The sequence below is a fragment of the Vipera ursinii genome, assembly GCF_947247035.1.
Source record: "Vipera ursinii genome assembly, chromosome: 5".
NCBI lineage: Eukaryota > Metazoa > Chordata > Lepidosauria > Squamata > Viperidae > Vipera > Vipera ursinii.
Window position 1 is genome coordinate 5,205,528 of NC_139518.1, and position 13,129 is coordinate 5,218,656.

General features: G+C 40.0%; 1 long non-coding RNA gene across 1 annotated transcript in view; it reads left to right on the plus strand.

Annotated features, from left to right (window-relative positions):
* The window catches only part of LOC310641216, a 145,552-nt gene that overhangs the window by 5,950 nt on the left and 126,473 nt on the right, over positions 1-13,129 (plus strand). Inside the window, exon 2 of the long non-coding RNA XR_014492691.1 lies at positions 8,036-8,088. This is a non-coding gene — a long non-coding RNA (uncharacterized lncRNA). The remainder of the gene's footprint in view (positions 1-8,035; positions 8,089-13,129) is intronic.

Consider the following 13,129-nt stretch of genomic DNA (forward strand, 5'->3'; position numbering starts at 1 on the left):
GCAGGACCGTCTGCTGCCGGGGATGACTTCCCATCGCCCAGTGCGCTCACACAGAGAGGGCCTCCTCAGGGTGCCATCAGCTAGACAATGTCGGCTGGCGACCCCCAGGGGGAGGGCCTTCTCTGTGGGAGTGCCAGCCCTGTGGAACCAACTCCCCCTTGAGCTCCGGATGGCCCCGGATCTCCGCTCCTTTCTCCGCGACCTCAAAACTTTCCTTTTTCATCAGGCTGACCTGGATTGATGACGGGTTTTTAAAAATGTTTTAATTTTTAAATTGTTTAGTTAATTTATTTGGGGGCTGTTTATTTAATCTCTTTTAACTTTTGTTGTTTTTATTGTTGTTAGCCGCCCTGAGTCCTTCGGGAGATGGGGCGGCATATAAGTCCCAAAAATAAATAAATAAATAAATAAATATGAGACATTTAAAGGCATTTCCGGTCGGAGCAAGTGAAGGGTTCCCTTAAAGCCCACAAATGTACAATTGTCGGATTTTCAGCAGACACCCATTAAACTCAGGGGAAAGGCTACCTTGCTCATGGGGTTCAAGGAATTCCAGGGTCCTTTAGTGCTAGTTTTAGGAATTCTTTGTCCTTCAATATCAATTTATTTAGAGACCATCTAGGTTTCTTCTTAATTCCTTTCCAGATCATTTTTATTGGATTGTGGTCTGCCCAGCCATTGGTTTCAATTTTCGCCTCTTGAATCATCAGTTTCAAGTCCAACAAAATCCATATCATGTCAATTCTTGACCATGATTTGTGTCTATTTGAGTAAAATGTATATTGTAGTTTCTCTGCGTTTTTCTCTCACCATATATCTAGAATACTGAATTCTTCTATCATTTTTGAAAACGCTTTAGGTAGTAAGTTTCCTCCTTTCCGTCCTTGTTTAGCACTTTTATAGTCCAAAGTTCCATCCACAATTGCATTAAAGTCTCCCATTATACAAAAGTTTTGGTAGTTTAAGTCTAATATTTTCTTATATAGTTCAAGATAAAATTGTTCTTGTTTATCATTAGGTGCATATATTCCAATCATTAATATCTGCTTTTGGTCCATCATGATTTCAACCATTAGAATTCTCCCCTCATCATCTGCATAAACTTGTTTAGGCATCATCTTTTCTTTAATATAAAAGGCTACTCCTCTTTTCTTTTGAGATGACGATGCAAAGTAGAGTTTGCCGATTTTTGGTTGTTCTAAAATTTTGATATGTTGCCTCTTAATATGGGTTTCTTGAAGACAAATTATGTCCATTTTTAATTTTTGTAAGCGTGTAAAAATTTTCCTCCTTTTTGAGGGGGAGTTTAAGCTGTAGGTGTTTATTGATAAAATCCCAATTTCCTCCATCTTTTTCAATTATATCTAGGTCTTAATCTTCTAGTTGATCTTATCTGTCTCTGATCTCTTGGTCTTGCGCCCTCTTCTGAATAAGAGTATGTAGTTTTAGTTTCTTTAGTCACTTCTCTTTCTCTTTGGTCAGTCTCACCTTCCACTTGCACTTCAACTTTTTTGGATTCCGAATCATCTCTCTCCAGAAAGGCTCTGTGGCTATCAAAGAACTCCAGTGCTTTAAGTGGTGTATCCAGTCTGTATCTTTTTGTATCCCAGTAGATTAAGATCCCTTCCGGAATCAACCATCTAAAGTTCACTCCTTTTTCAACAAGTTTCTTAGTTAGAAATTGGTAGTCTCTTCAAGCCTCTCTTATCCTTCTAGGGATTTGCTTAAGAACCACAATTTCTTTTCCTTTATATTTCAGTGGTTCATCTCTTACTTTTCTCAGGATCTCGTCTCTTGTAGCTCTTTTAAAAAATCTAACATGCACTTCTCTGGGCACCTTGTTTCTTCTAGCATACTTGGAGTTAATACAAAACACCTGATTGGACTTCCGGGTGGCAAGGCGTCGCTGGAGGCAGCCATTCTCAGGCTGTCAGCCCCGCGGCTCCGTAGAGCCGCCCAAAACAGTGCCGATCAGCTGTTTTGGTGGCTCGGAAGCCCCCTCCTCGGGAGAAGAGGAGTGGGTGTGCGCCCAGGTAGGGGTAGAGCTCTCCGGGGCCGCCAGAACTAAAAGTTTTGGCGGCTGAAGGATCGAGCCCCCCAAAGCCTGGGTTTGCTCCAGACTGCGGGGAGCCTCTGCTCCAGGGTTTTTGGAGCAGAACAGGGTGTCTGCAACCATCCCTGCCAGCAAGAGAGAACTTTTTGAGAACTTGGATGCAGGCAGATCGATACAGGAGATCCAGGTGAAAGTGAATTTATGATCTTTAACTCAATGGACTTTGCGGAGTTTGAAAGTGAAAGTGCGTAGCACGCAATAGTGGGTGAAAATGGCAGCTAAATCTTCTAAAGTTTTTAGAAGCGTGGGGGCTTCTCCGGTGAAGCAGTCTTCGTTACAAGCTTTATTGCCCCCTCCCCCTACACCTGCACCTGCACCTGCACCAACTCTTACAGTTAAAGACTTGCAGAATGTGATGCAAGAGGCTATGGAAAAGCAATCGCAACAATTAGCTGAGATTATGGATGAAAAGCTGGATGAGAAGTTAACAGAAATAAGGGCAGACATCTTACTTGCATTTCAAGGCATGGCTATATGTATTGAGCGTTTGGACGAAAGAGTGGAAGATCTCAGCCAAAATAATATCAGATTAGATGCAAAAATGACAGAGACTGAAACTGTGGTGGAGAAAATTGATAGTGATTTGACCTTGGTACAGTATCATGAGATGGAGTTTGCTGTGAGAATCAGAGGCTTAAAAGAGGATCCTAAAGAAAATTTGAAGAAAATAGTTTCTGAGGCTCTGGAAGGGGTGCTGGGGCGACCAGCAGATGTAATTATGGAAGAAATAGATAAAATTTTCCGTGTTAATTCGTGGATTGCAAGACAAAGGAAATTACCCAGAGATGTGGTGGTTTATTTTACAAAGAGAGCAATTAGAAATGAGGTCATTCTAGCCTCTTACAATACTAAACTTGCAATTGCTGAGCAAGAAGTCTTGGTTTTAAAAGAGATCCCTCCAAGAATCCTAAGGAGAAGGAAGGAATTTGCTTTTTTTGGCACAAGAATTAAGGCGACGTGATATCAAGTTCAGATGGGAGATACCAGTGGGTATGGTGGTGATGCATGAAGGTACGAGACATCGTCTTACTACAGTGTTGCAGGCACGTGATTTTTACAGTAATGTTTTAAAAGCAACCCCCATACCACTTTTGGAATCTACAAAGAAGAATGGTGAGGGAGAGCCTCAACAACCAGTGAGAACTTACAAGGTGCTGAAGGAACAACGCAGATAGATGAGAAAGCTACAGGAGTGGATCAAATTTCAGTATCATTGGAAGAGGCCAGAGACCAGAGGATGACGTGTGCTGCTTCGAGACGAATGAGATGAGAGCAAGAACAAGACCAGCAGAAAGTCATGGGATCTCCAAAACTTACCTATAGTGAAGCTGTGGGAGGGGCGCGACCTAAGAAAGTGCAGGTGATCCTGGAAGAAGCGCTCCAAAAGCTTTGGGTCACGAAGGATGGCGACAAAGTTTCTAACTTGCAATGTTAATGGTTTAAATTCACCGCAGAAGAGAAGGAAAGTTTTTCAATATTTAAAACAATTTAAGAATGATGTTATTTGTTTACAAGAAACACATATTAGAGTTATGGATCAAAAGTACTTATTAAATTCAAGACTGGGCACACAATTTATTGCCTCTGCAACGGAGAAGAAAAATAGAGTGGTTGTTTATGTTAAGAATACTTTGACAGCGGAGCTAATTGAAGCAGATAAACAAGGAAGATATGTTATAATTGAACTGTTAATAGAAGGCAAGAAAACACTTCTGGTTGGATTATATGCTCCTAATCAACAACAAGCAGACTTTTATAGTTTACTACACAGCAAGATTATTCAGTGGGATTATAAATCTTTTATTTTTATGGGAGACTGGAACGGTGTTTTGGATGTACAAATGGACAAGAGAGGTTCTTTCAAAAGTGTTCCAAGTCATGCTAAACTGCCTAAATCCTTTTTTTTTGAAATGAAGGATGATTTGGAACTGCGAGATATTTGGAGAGAAAGAAATCTGCAAGAAAAGGACTATACTTTTTTTCTGATAGACATCAATCTTTTTCTAGGATTGACTTTATACTAATTACCAATGATTTCTTTTCCAGGATTAAGAAGATCAAGATTTGTCCAAGAACTATGTCTGATCATAGTCCAGTCTGGCTAGAGATAGACAAGGATAATAGAGATAGGCGCTCCTGGCATCTAAATGAGAACCTGTTTAGAAATCAGGAAAATGTGGAAGAATGTAAAAAACAGATGAGGGATTTTTTTGAAATTAATATGCATAAGGGTACTTCTATTGAAATGGTCTGGGATGCTAGTAAAGCTTATACGAGAGGTGTGTTAATATATTTGAATAACAAATATAGATGTAATCTGGAACTTAGGAGGAAGGAATTAGAGGATGAAATCAGGGAAAAAGAAAAGGCTTTAATTTTGAATCCATTGGATGTGAAGATTAAAGAGGCAATTAATTTATTAAGGGGACAATTTGACAAATTGATGGCTGATCAAGTGGCAACTAACCTACGGTATGCTAGACATAATACTTTTTGCAATGCTAATAAACCAGGTAGATGGTTAGCTTATTTGTTAAGGAAAAAGCAAAGGGCTTCTAATATAGATAGAATAGAATATAAGGGTAAGGTAGTGTATCAGCAGAGTCTTATTAAGAAAACTTTTGTTGATTTTTACTCTAAGTTATATGCTAGAGATAAGATTAGCGAGGCAGATATTGATGTATATTTGATGAATGTTAATATTCCTGCTCTTACACAAGAACAAAAGGAAGATATGAATCAATTGATAACTGAGGAAGAATTTTTTTCAGCAATTAAACAATTGAAAGTGGGCAAGGCGCCAGGGATGGATGGGCTGACTGCTGTGTATTATAAAAATTTACAGTTAGAGATGGTAAAGCCATTAAGGGAATTGTTTCAGACAATTCAAATGGGAGGAGGGGTGCCTCCGTCTTGGAAAACTGCTTTTATTTCTTTGATTCTGAAGGAAGATCAGGATGTCACTCAAGCAAAAAATTGTAGACCAATATCACTTTTGAATACGGACTACAAGATATTTGCTAAGGTTTTAGCTAACAGATTAATGAGGGTACTGCAACAAGTAATTCATGGTGACCAAACTGGGTTTATAAGTGGTAGACAAATGAAGAACAACGTGAGGCATATAGTTGATTTGTTGGAATTTCTGGAAAGAAACAATCAGATCCCTGCAGCGTTGATCTTTTTGGATGCTGAAAAAGCCTTTGATCAATTGGATTGGCAATTTTTGTTGAAAGTATTAGATAAAATGAATTTTGGGGATAAATTCTTACAACCAATTAGGGCACTATATCAAAAGCAAACAGCCCGTATAATAGTAAGTAATAGTCTGACCGAAGTATGTAACATTGAAAAGGGCACAAGGCAGGGGTGCTCGTTGTCACCTTTACTATTTGTTTTAACATTGGAGATATTACTGATTAAAATACGGGATTAGGAAAAAAATTAGGGGAATTCAAATAAGAGATCAGGATTATAGACTGAGGGAGTTTGCAGACCATCTGGTTGTTACGGTGACCCAGCCAGAAAATTCTGTTGTAGAATTGATGGAGATAATAATGCAATATGGGAAAGTTTCTGGATTCAAGGTTAACATACAAAAAACTAAAATGTTGTCTAAGAATATGACAGTATCACAAAAGGCTGCTTTAGAAGGGCTAACGGGATTTGAAATTGTCAAAAGGGTGAAATGTTTGGGGGTATATTTGTCACCCTCAAATGCAAAGCTATATAAAAATAATTATGAAAAGCTATGGGGAAAAGTTCAAAAAGAATTGGATAGCTGGAAAAAACTACAATTGTCTTTATTGGGAAGAATTGCAGCAGTGAAAATGAATGTTTTGCCGAAATTTCTATTTTTATTTCAAATGATACCTATTCTTAAAAAGGATTCAAACTTGGAGGAATAGCAAAAGGGTATTAATAAATTTGTCTGGGCAGGGAAAGGCCACGAGTTAAATTTAAGATTATGCAGGACACACGTGAGAGAGGTGGTCTTAAAATGCCTAATCTTAAACTATACTATGAAGCTGCTGCTTTGTCAGCAATAAGTGATTGGATTAATTTAACACAAGTGAGATTATTAAATCTTGAAGGTCATGATTTGCTATTTGGTTGGCATGCATACCTATTGTATGATAAGGTGGATAATGCGTTCAAGGTGCATATTTTAAGACATGCTCTGTTGCGAGTTTGGAAAAAGTATAGACATAAGCTAAATTATAAGATACCTTTATGGGCAATACCGAAACATGCAATAGAAAATATAAGTGTTGGGTTTAAACATGATGTGACTACATATAAGGAAATTTTAAGTTTGGAAAGGAATGTATGGTATTTGAAGCCGTATAATATCTTACGAGAAGGAAAGATTGTTCAAACTTGGTTTCAGTATGGGCAATTACAGGCCAGGTGGAAAGATGATCAGAAAATTGGTTTTTCAATGACTGATGAAAATTTGGTAAAGCAAATTAGAGATCAAGGTCATGCACATATCAAACGGATATATCTTGCACTGATAGAAATTGATTCAGAGACAGAACTTGTTAAAGACTGTATGATAAAGTGGGCTCAGAATTTTCAAGAAGTCATTACAATGGATACTTGGGAAAAGATTTGGGTGAGAAATGTAAAATTTACGCAAGCTCAAAATTTAAGAGAGAACTTTTATAAAATGTTTTATAGGTGGCATTTAGATCCTTAAAAACTAGCAAGTATGTATCCGAACTGCCAGCCTAAATGTTGGAGGTGTGGTGGTGAAGATGCAACGTATTTTCATATATGGTGGACCTGTAAAAAGGTTAAAGCATTTTGGATTAAAATTTGGTGGAATATGCAAAAGATATTTAAGAAAAGGATAAAGTTTTGTCCGCAATTGTTTTTACTGGGCATTATTACGGACACTACTGTTGTGGACACTAAGTTGATGTTGAATTTAATTACGGCAGCAAGACTTTTAGTAGGGCAATATTGGAAGAAGGAAGAACTGCCGACTATAGAAGAATGGACTTTAAAAGTTTCCAACCTGGCGGTAATGGCAAAGATCTCAGCGTACTTGAAAGACCATTCGCAACAGAGATATATTGTGGAGTGGAAAAAATGGATTGATTACATCCAGAATAAATATGGGACTAAAAAGTTTCACTTAGCATTTGAATAAGTATCGATGTGATATTTATATTGCTTGTAGTTATTTTATAAGAGTTAAAGTGCAACAGATTTAATAGTTATTGTTGTTTGCATATGGTAGATTATGATTGTTTTTACTGTTATACCTTGTATTTAGCTCTGGGAAGTCGGGGAGGGGGTAGGGGGAGGGATGGAGGTGTTGGGGAGCATTGGGAAGAGGGGAGGGGGTTGGGAGGGGTTTTGTTTTGTTTTGTTAAAAATAAAATGTATTGTAAAACTTTTCAATAAAAAAAACAAAACCTGATCGATCTCCCCTTCAATTTGTGACTTCCCCCATCTTAATACGTCTGCCAGCAACTCTGTTATCAATTTTAAGTTATCTTCTTCCTTGTCTTTTTGTATGTTTTGGAATCTTAAAAAGTATGATGCCCGCTCCATTTCTATGATCACCAAAGAATATTTCAGTTCTCCATTTATTTGTATCAGGTTTTCATCTTTCAGGTCTTCCAGTTTCTGGTCAACCTCCGTTGACTTATGTTCCATTTTTGGATTCTATGTTCATTTTCTGCAATCATCTTTTTGAAGTTTTCCAGTTGGGAGTCTATATTATTATTTTTTGGTTCATTTTGTCTAAGTCACTTTTCAACTCTTCATGATTTTTAGTTGCTGTAGCAGACTGGGCAGCGTTAGCATCATAGATTGCTTGTAGAATTGCTTGTGTGTCCTTCTGTTGGGTATTGGTCTTCTCCTGTTGTAACATTGTAGTAATTGGTTTCTGATAGACTGGGCTTGCAGAGGTTGAAGCAGGGGCAGAAGAGCCTTTTTCCCCAAGTTTGGATAAGTTAGAGGTGCTCATATTTGTCTACTGTCAGGACCCACCTCAATCCACATCTTAGGAAATAAGAACTCTTGGATGCAAGTTTAGTCCAAAAAGGAAAATGTTTACTAGGATGGAATCGATTGTGGGAATACAAGACGGAATCTAACAAAGTTACATTTCAACCCTATATAAAACATTCCCATTTCAGCCCCTCCCCTCAGCCATTTGGTCAGGCTCTCATCAGTTGCTAGGTGTCAGGTCCTTCCATGGGAAAGGGAACTCTCCTTGGTTTTATGGTTATTGCTTTCCTTTTCAGTTGTAAATGAAGATACAATCCAGACCTGTCTGTCCCCCCCCTCCCCCAGTTAAAACATCCCCTGTTGTTTGAAAATCGCTTTAGTAACCATCCTCTCCCCCCCCTCGGAGAGATGGCAGAATCCCCAGAAATAGCACGTTGTTCTACCTATACAATTATGAAATGTGATATAAATGGATTCTGACAGTGTTTCTGCCAAATGGCCAAATTTTGTAATCCAATAGGCTCCTAATGGTTAGGAGAGGAGAACCATTGAAGTAGTAAAAATAGTAAGAAATATGGGGATCCACAAAAATAAAGAGCCCCCTCAAAAATGGAGGGGAGCAAAAAAAAAAAAAAGAGAGAGAGAGAGAGAGAGAGAGAGAGAGAGAGAGCAGGCAAAAGTAAAAGGAGCAATATAGGAGGTATCTAGAAAAATAGTAGGGCAAAAGAAAAAGGTTACCCCAAAAAGCATAAAAAAATGAGGAAAAAAATGAAGGCACATGAAAGAGTAAAAGGAAAAAGTAAAAGACAAAAAATGGAACTAAAAAATGATAGAAGGAGGTGGTGGGAATAAGTAAAATATAGTAAAAGTAAGTAAAATAAGTAAAATTGTAATCCAGGAAATTATATTCAAAAACCAATAATAAGAATTCCAAGCTTCTCTATATTTATAATCAAAGGGAGTCAAATATCTTCAAAGACAAACTTGTTTAGCAATAGTATTATCTTGAGAAAAGTAGAGACGCACCAGGCAGGTGTGTATTTTGTGTCCCTCAACTGAAAGCTTTCCGTTCTCATCCATGCCTATCCAGCTTACTCATTCTTCTGCTATACCAAACACTCCAATCTTACAAATGTGTTTGTGGAGTAGGAGGAGCAGACAGCTGTATGCACAAATACTCAAACACCCACCTTAGACTGTACCACAACCCAAATCCAGGAGCCCAAATTCCATGGAGGAGGCCGCATCCCATGTATAATGGAGAGTTAGCCACCTTGGAGTTGTTTTTGGGTGACAAGTTGAAGAAAAGTTGATTCACTTTTCCAACTCTCCAGCATCTGCACCAATGTTTGTTTGTTTGTTTTTTAATCTTTGAGGGAGATAGTTTGTTAGGATGGTGCATGACCACAGACTCCTAACCCATGTGGGTGTTAGGGGTCACTGTCCAGGGCCTGCTACTTCACATCTCCTGGATCACCTCTGGGAATGCTGGGAAAACATTGGTTTCAGGGAAAAATTAACCTGGGAACAAATAGATCTCTCATTCCAGATGTAATGTATTGGGCCTGTCTTATTTGAACTGCACAATGTGTCTTTGCAGGCTGTTTGAGATTGCTTAATCAGGGAGTTGAGTAACGGTTGCTGGCTCCTGCATCCTGCATCCTACAAAGAACCCAGTACACAACAGATGCCTTTTATTTCATTCCCCTACAATTGATTTTTATGGCCAAATGTTTTTTTTATCCATCCCTTTTTCCTTGCTCCCTTTTGTGAGGGGCAGAGCAGGCCAAGAGGTCACCTGTTGGCCTTTCTTTCCCTTGGTGTCACTTGGGTGACTAGTGAGGCCCCCAGAGAGCAGGGAAGCTACATATCACCTGCCGTTCCCCAGGGGGCTCGGAGCCCTTTCTTCTTCCCCTCAGCAATGTCTCCAGCTGAGGAGCTGCTCCCATTTCCTTAGCCCTCTGAGAGGCAGCATGGGCAAGATGGAGGAGGAGAGAAACCCTCTGGCTGGAAAGGCCTCCCTCATACAACCTGGCCTCTTTTCCTTGGGGAAGAAGCCAGGGGTCCTTATATCCTCTGGCTTCTTATTGCACAGGAGGGAAGCCATCTTGCTTCCTTCTGCCAGAAATCCAACAAGAGGGAGCTTTCCTTGGCTCTGGTGTTGCTCCCACTTTGGTCTCTGGTCAGAGATGCAGGATCAGGACCATCACAGTTGCATTTCACAGTGAGACGCAAACATGGATGCTGCACCATTAATTCCCTTTATTAATGTGTTGCCATTCCCCTCATGAAAGAACCCAAGGTAAGGAAGTGGTATTAACATTCTCCATTGAAAGTAAAACACCACAAACATAAGAGCCCATTTTTTCCTCTTGTCAGCTTGCTTTCAAGGAGACCAAGCTTATAAAAATACCTCAGCAGCAGGCAAAAGCCTCAGCCTGATAATAAATTAACTAAAGGCCTTTATTTGCCTTTGTCAGATTTATACCTGCCTTTTTTATAAGAGCTTCCTTGGCTGAAAGTCCCCCTGGCAGGTGATGCCACAGATGCCTGGTTTCCCCACTCCCAGCTGATAGAGATGAACTACTCCACATTTCTCCAGGGAGGTTCTGTGACTGAGGGTGGGCTCCCCACTCCAGCAGATTCACTATGGTATGTTTCAGTGTATTCTGAAGAGCCAGAAAATGAGTAATGTCAGTAATGAGCTTAATTAGGTATGTTGTGCAGCTGTGTGCTACCTCAGGTCATTTACTGAGTTACTTATCCAAATCTACCTGCTGAATTATAAGTTAACTGAACAGGTAGAATTTTCAATGCAACTAGCCTCATGCAATCAAGATTAGCATATTTGAAAATGGATCCACTGAGGGAGGAATCAGTGTTGGTATTTGAATGTCATATAGTTGTCCCACAAATTACATTATTATCCCACAGGTTATTCTCAGGTTTGGACCTTTCATTTAGTGATTGTGTGAAGTTCTGACAGTGCTGAATGAATGGTACGTATTATGGGTCATTGAAGTTAAAGCTCATGCAGTGTCCTGTTTTCACACAATTGTTATTTCCAACATTTCCTGCAAGCTTCCCACAAGTAAATCAATGGGGAAGCTGGCAGGAAACCACAGTCACAAATTTATTTATTTATTTATTTATTTATTTATTAGTTTTTATAAACCGCCCTTCTCCCGAGGGACTCGGGGCGGTGTACAGAGGAAGGAAGGTATACAGATTGAACAATAAAGATAATAAGAAACACTAATGAACACAAACTGGGACCCCAATTAACGCTATCATGCCAGGCCAGCCTGCTGAAACAGGAAAGTTTTTAAGTCGCGACGGAAGGTACGGAGGTCAGGGGCCATCCGGATTTCTGTTGGTAAGGTGTTCCAGAGGGCTGGCGCACCCACTGAGAATGCCCTCCCCCTGGGGGCCACCAGCCGACATTCCTTGAGCGGTGGCACCCTGAGGAGGCCCTCTCTGTGGGAGCGCACAGGACGGTGGGGTGCTGACATCGGCAGAAGGTGCTCCCGAAGGTAGTCCGGACCCATGCCATGTAGGGCTTTGTAAGTCATCGTTAGCACCTTGAACTTCACACGGAAGGCAGCCGGAAGCCAGTGCAGCGCACGGAGGAGAGGTGTGATATGGGAGTATCGGGAGGCTCCCAAGAGTGTCCGTGCCGCCGCACTTTGCACCAGTTGAAGCTTCCGAGTGGATCTCAAGGGCAGCCCCATGTAGAGAGCGTTACAATAGTCTAGGCGAGATGTCACAAGGGCATGGGTGACTGTACGTAAGGAATCCAGGTCCAGATAAGGCCGTAGTTGGCGAATTAGTCGAACCCGGGAGAAGGCCCCCTTGGTCACAGCTCCAATGTGGTCTTCCAGGGAGAGCTGCGAGTCTAGGAGGACACCCAGGTTGCGGGCCCTATCAACAGGGGGAAGTAACTTGTCCCCAATGTTATTTATATGACGTGGTCATGAGAAATCACATTTCACAACTGTGTCAAACTGTGACCTCAATTCCCAAGGAATACTATGTTCATTTTGCTTCATATGATGGTTAATGTGAGATTCCTTAATGAGAAAAATGGATTTACAATGACTGATGAAAATTTGACAAAGCAGATTAGAAATCAGGGACCAGCACATATTAAACGGATATATCTTGCATTGATAGAGATTGACTCGGAAACCGAGCTTGTTAAGGATTGTATGATTAAATGGGCCCAAAACATCCAGGAAGTTATTACAATGGACACGTGGGAAAAGATTTGGGTGAGAAACGTAAAATTTACTCAAGCTCAAAATCTAAGAGAGAACTTTTACAAAATGTTTTATAGATGGCATCTAGATCCTAAAAAGCTTGCAAGTATGTATCCGAATTATCAGCCTAAATGTTGGAGGTGTGGTGAGGAGGATGCAACATATTTTCACATATGGTGGACATGTAAGAAGGTTAAGGCTTTTTGGATAAAAATCTGGTGGAATATGCAGAAGATTTTTAAACAGAGGATAAAGTTTTGTCCGCAACTTTTTTTGCTGGGAATAATTGCAGACGCTACAGTTGTGGACACCAAGCTGATGTTGAACTTAATTACGGCGGCAAGACTTTTGATAGGCCAATATTGGAAGAAAGAGGAGTTGCCGACCATAGACGAGTGGACTTTAAAGGTTTCCGACCTGGCAGAGATGGCGAAGATTTCGGCCTATTTGAAAGATCATTCGCAAGAACATTATATTATGGAATGGAGAAAATGGATTGAGTTTATCCAGAACAAGTATAGGGTTAAGAAGTTTTATGTAGCATTCGAATAAGTCTTCTTTCGTTTCTCTTTTTTTTTATTCTAGTTTTTTATATATATTTAATATTGTTAAGGTGTGTTTTATCCTATATAAGCTAGAGAGTGATGGATTTTAGAACTTATAGTTGTTAGTATATGGTTGTTTATGATTGCCTTTTTATATATATATACCTTGTATTTAGCTCTGGGAAGTCGGGGGGGGGAGGGGGGGTGGAGGGAGGGGGGGAGGGAGGGAGGTTGGGGGGAGGTAG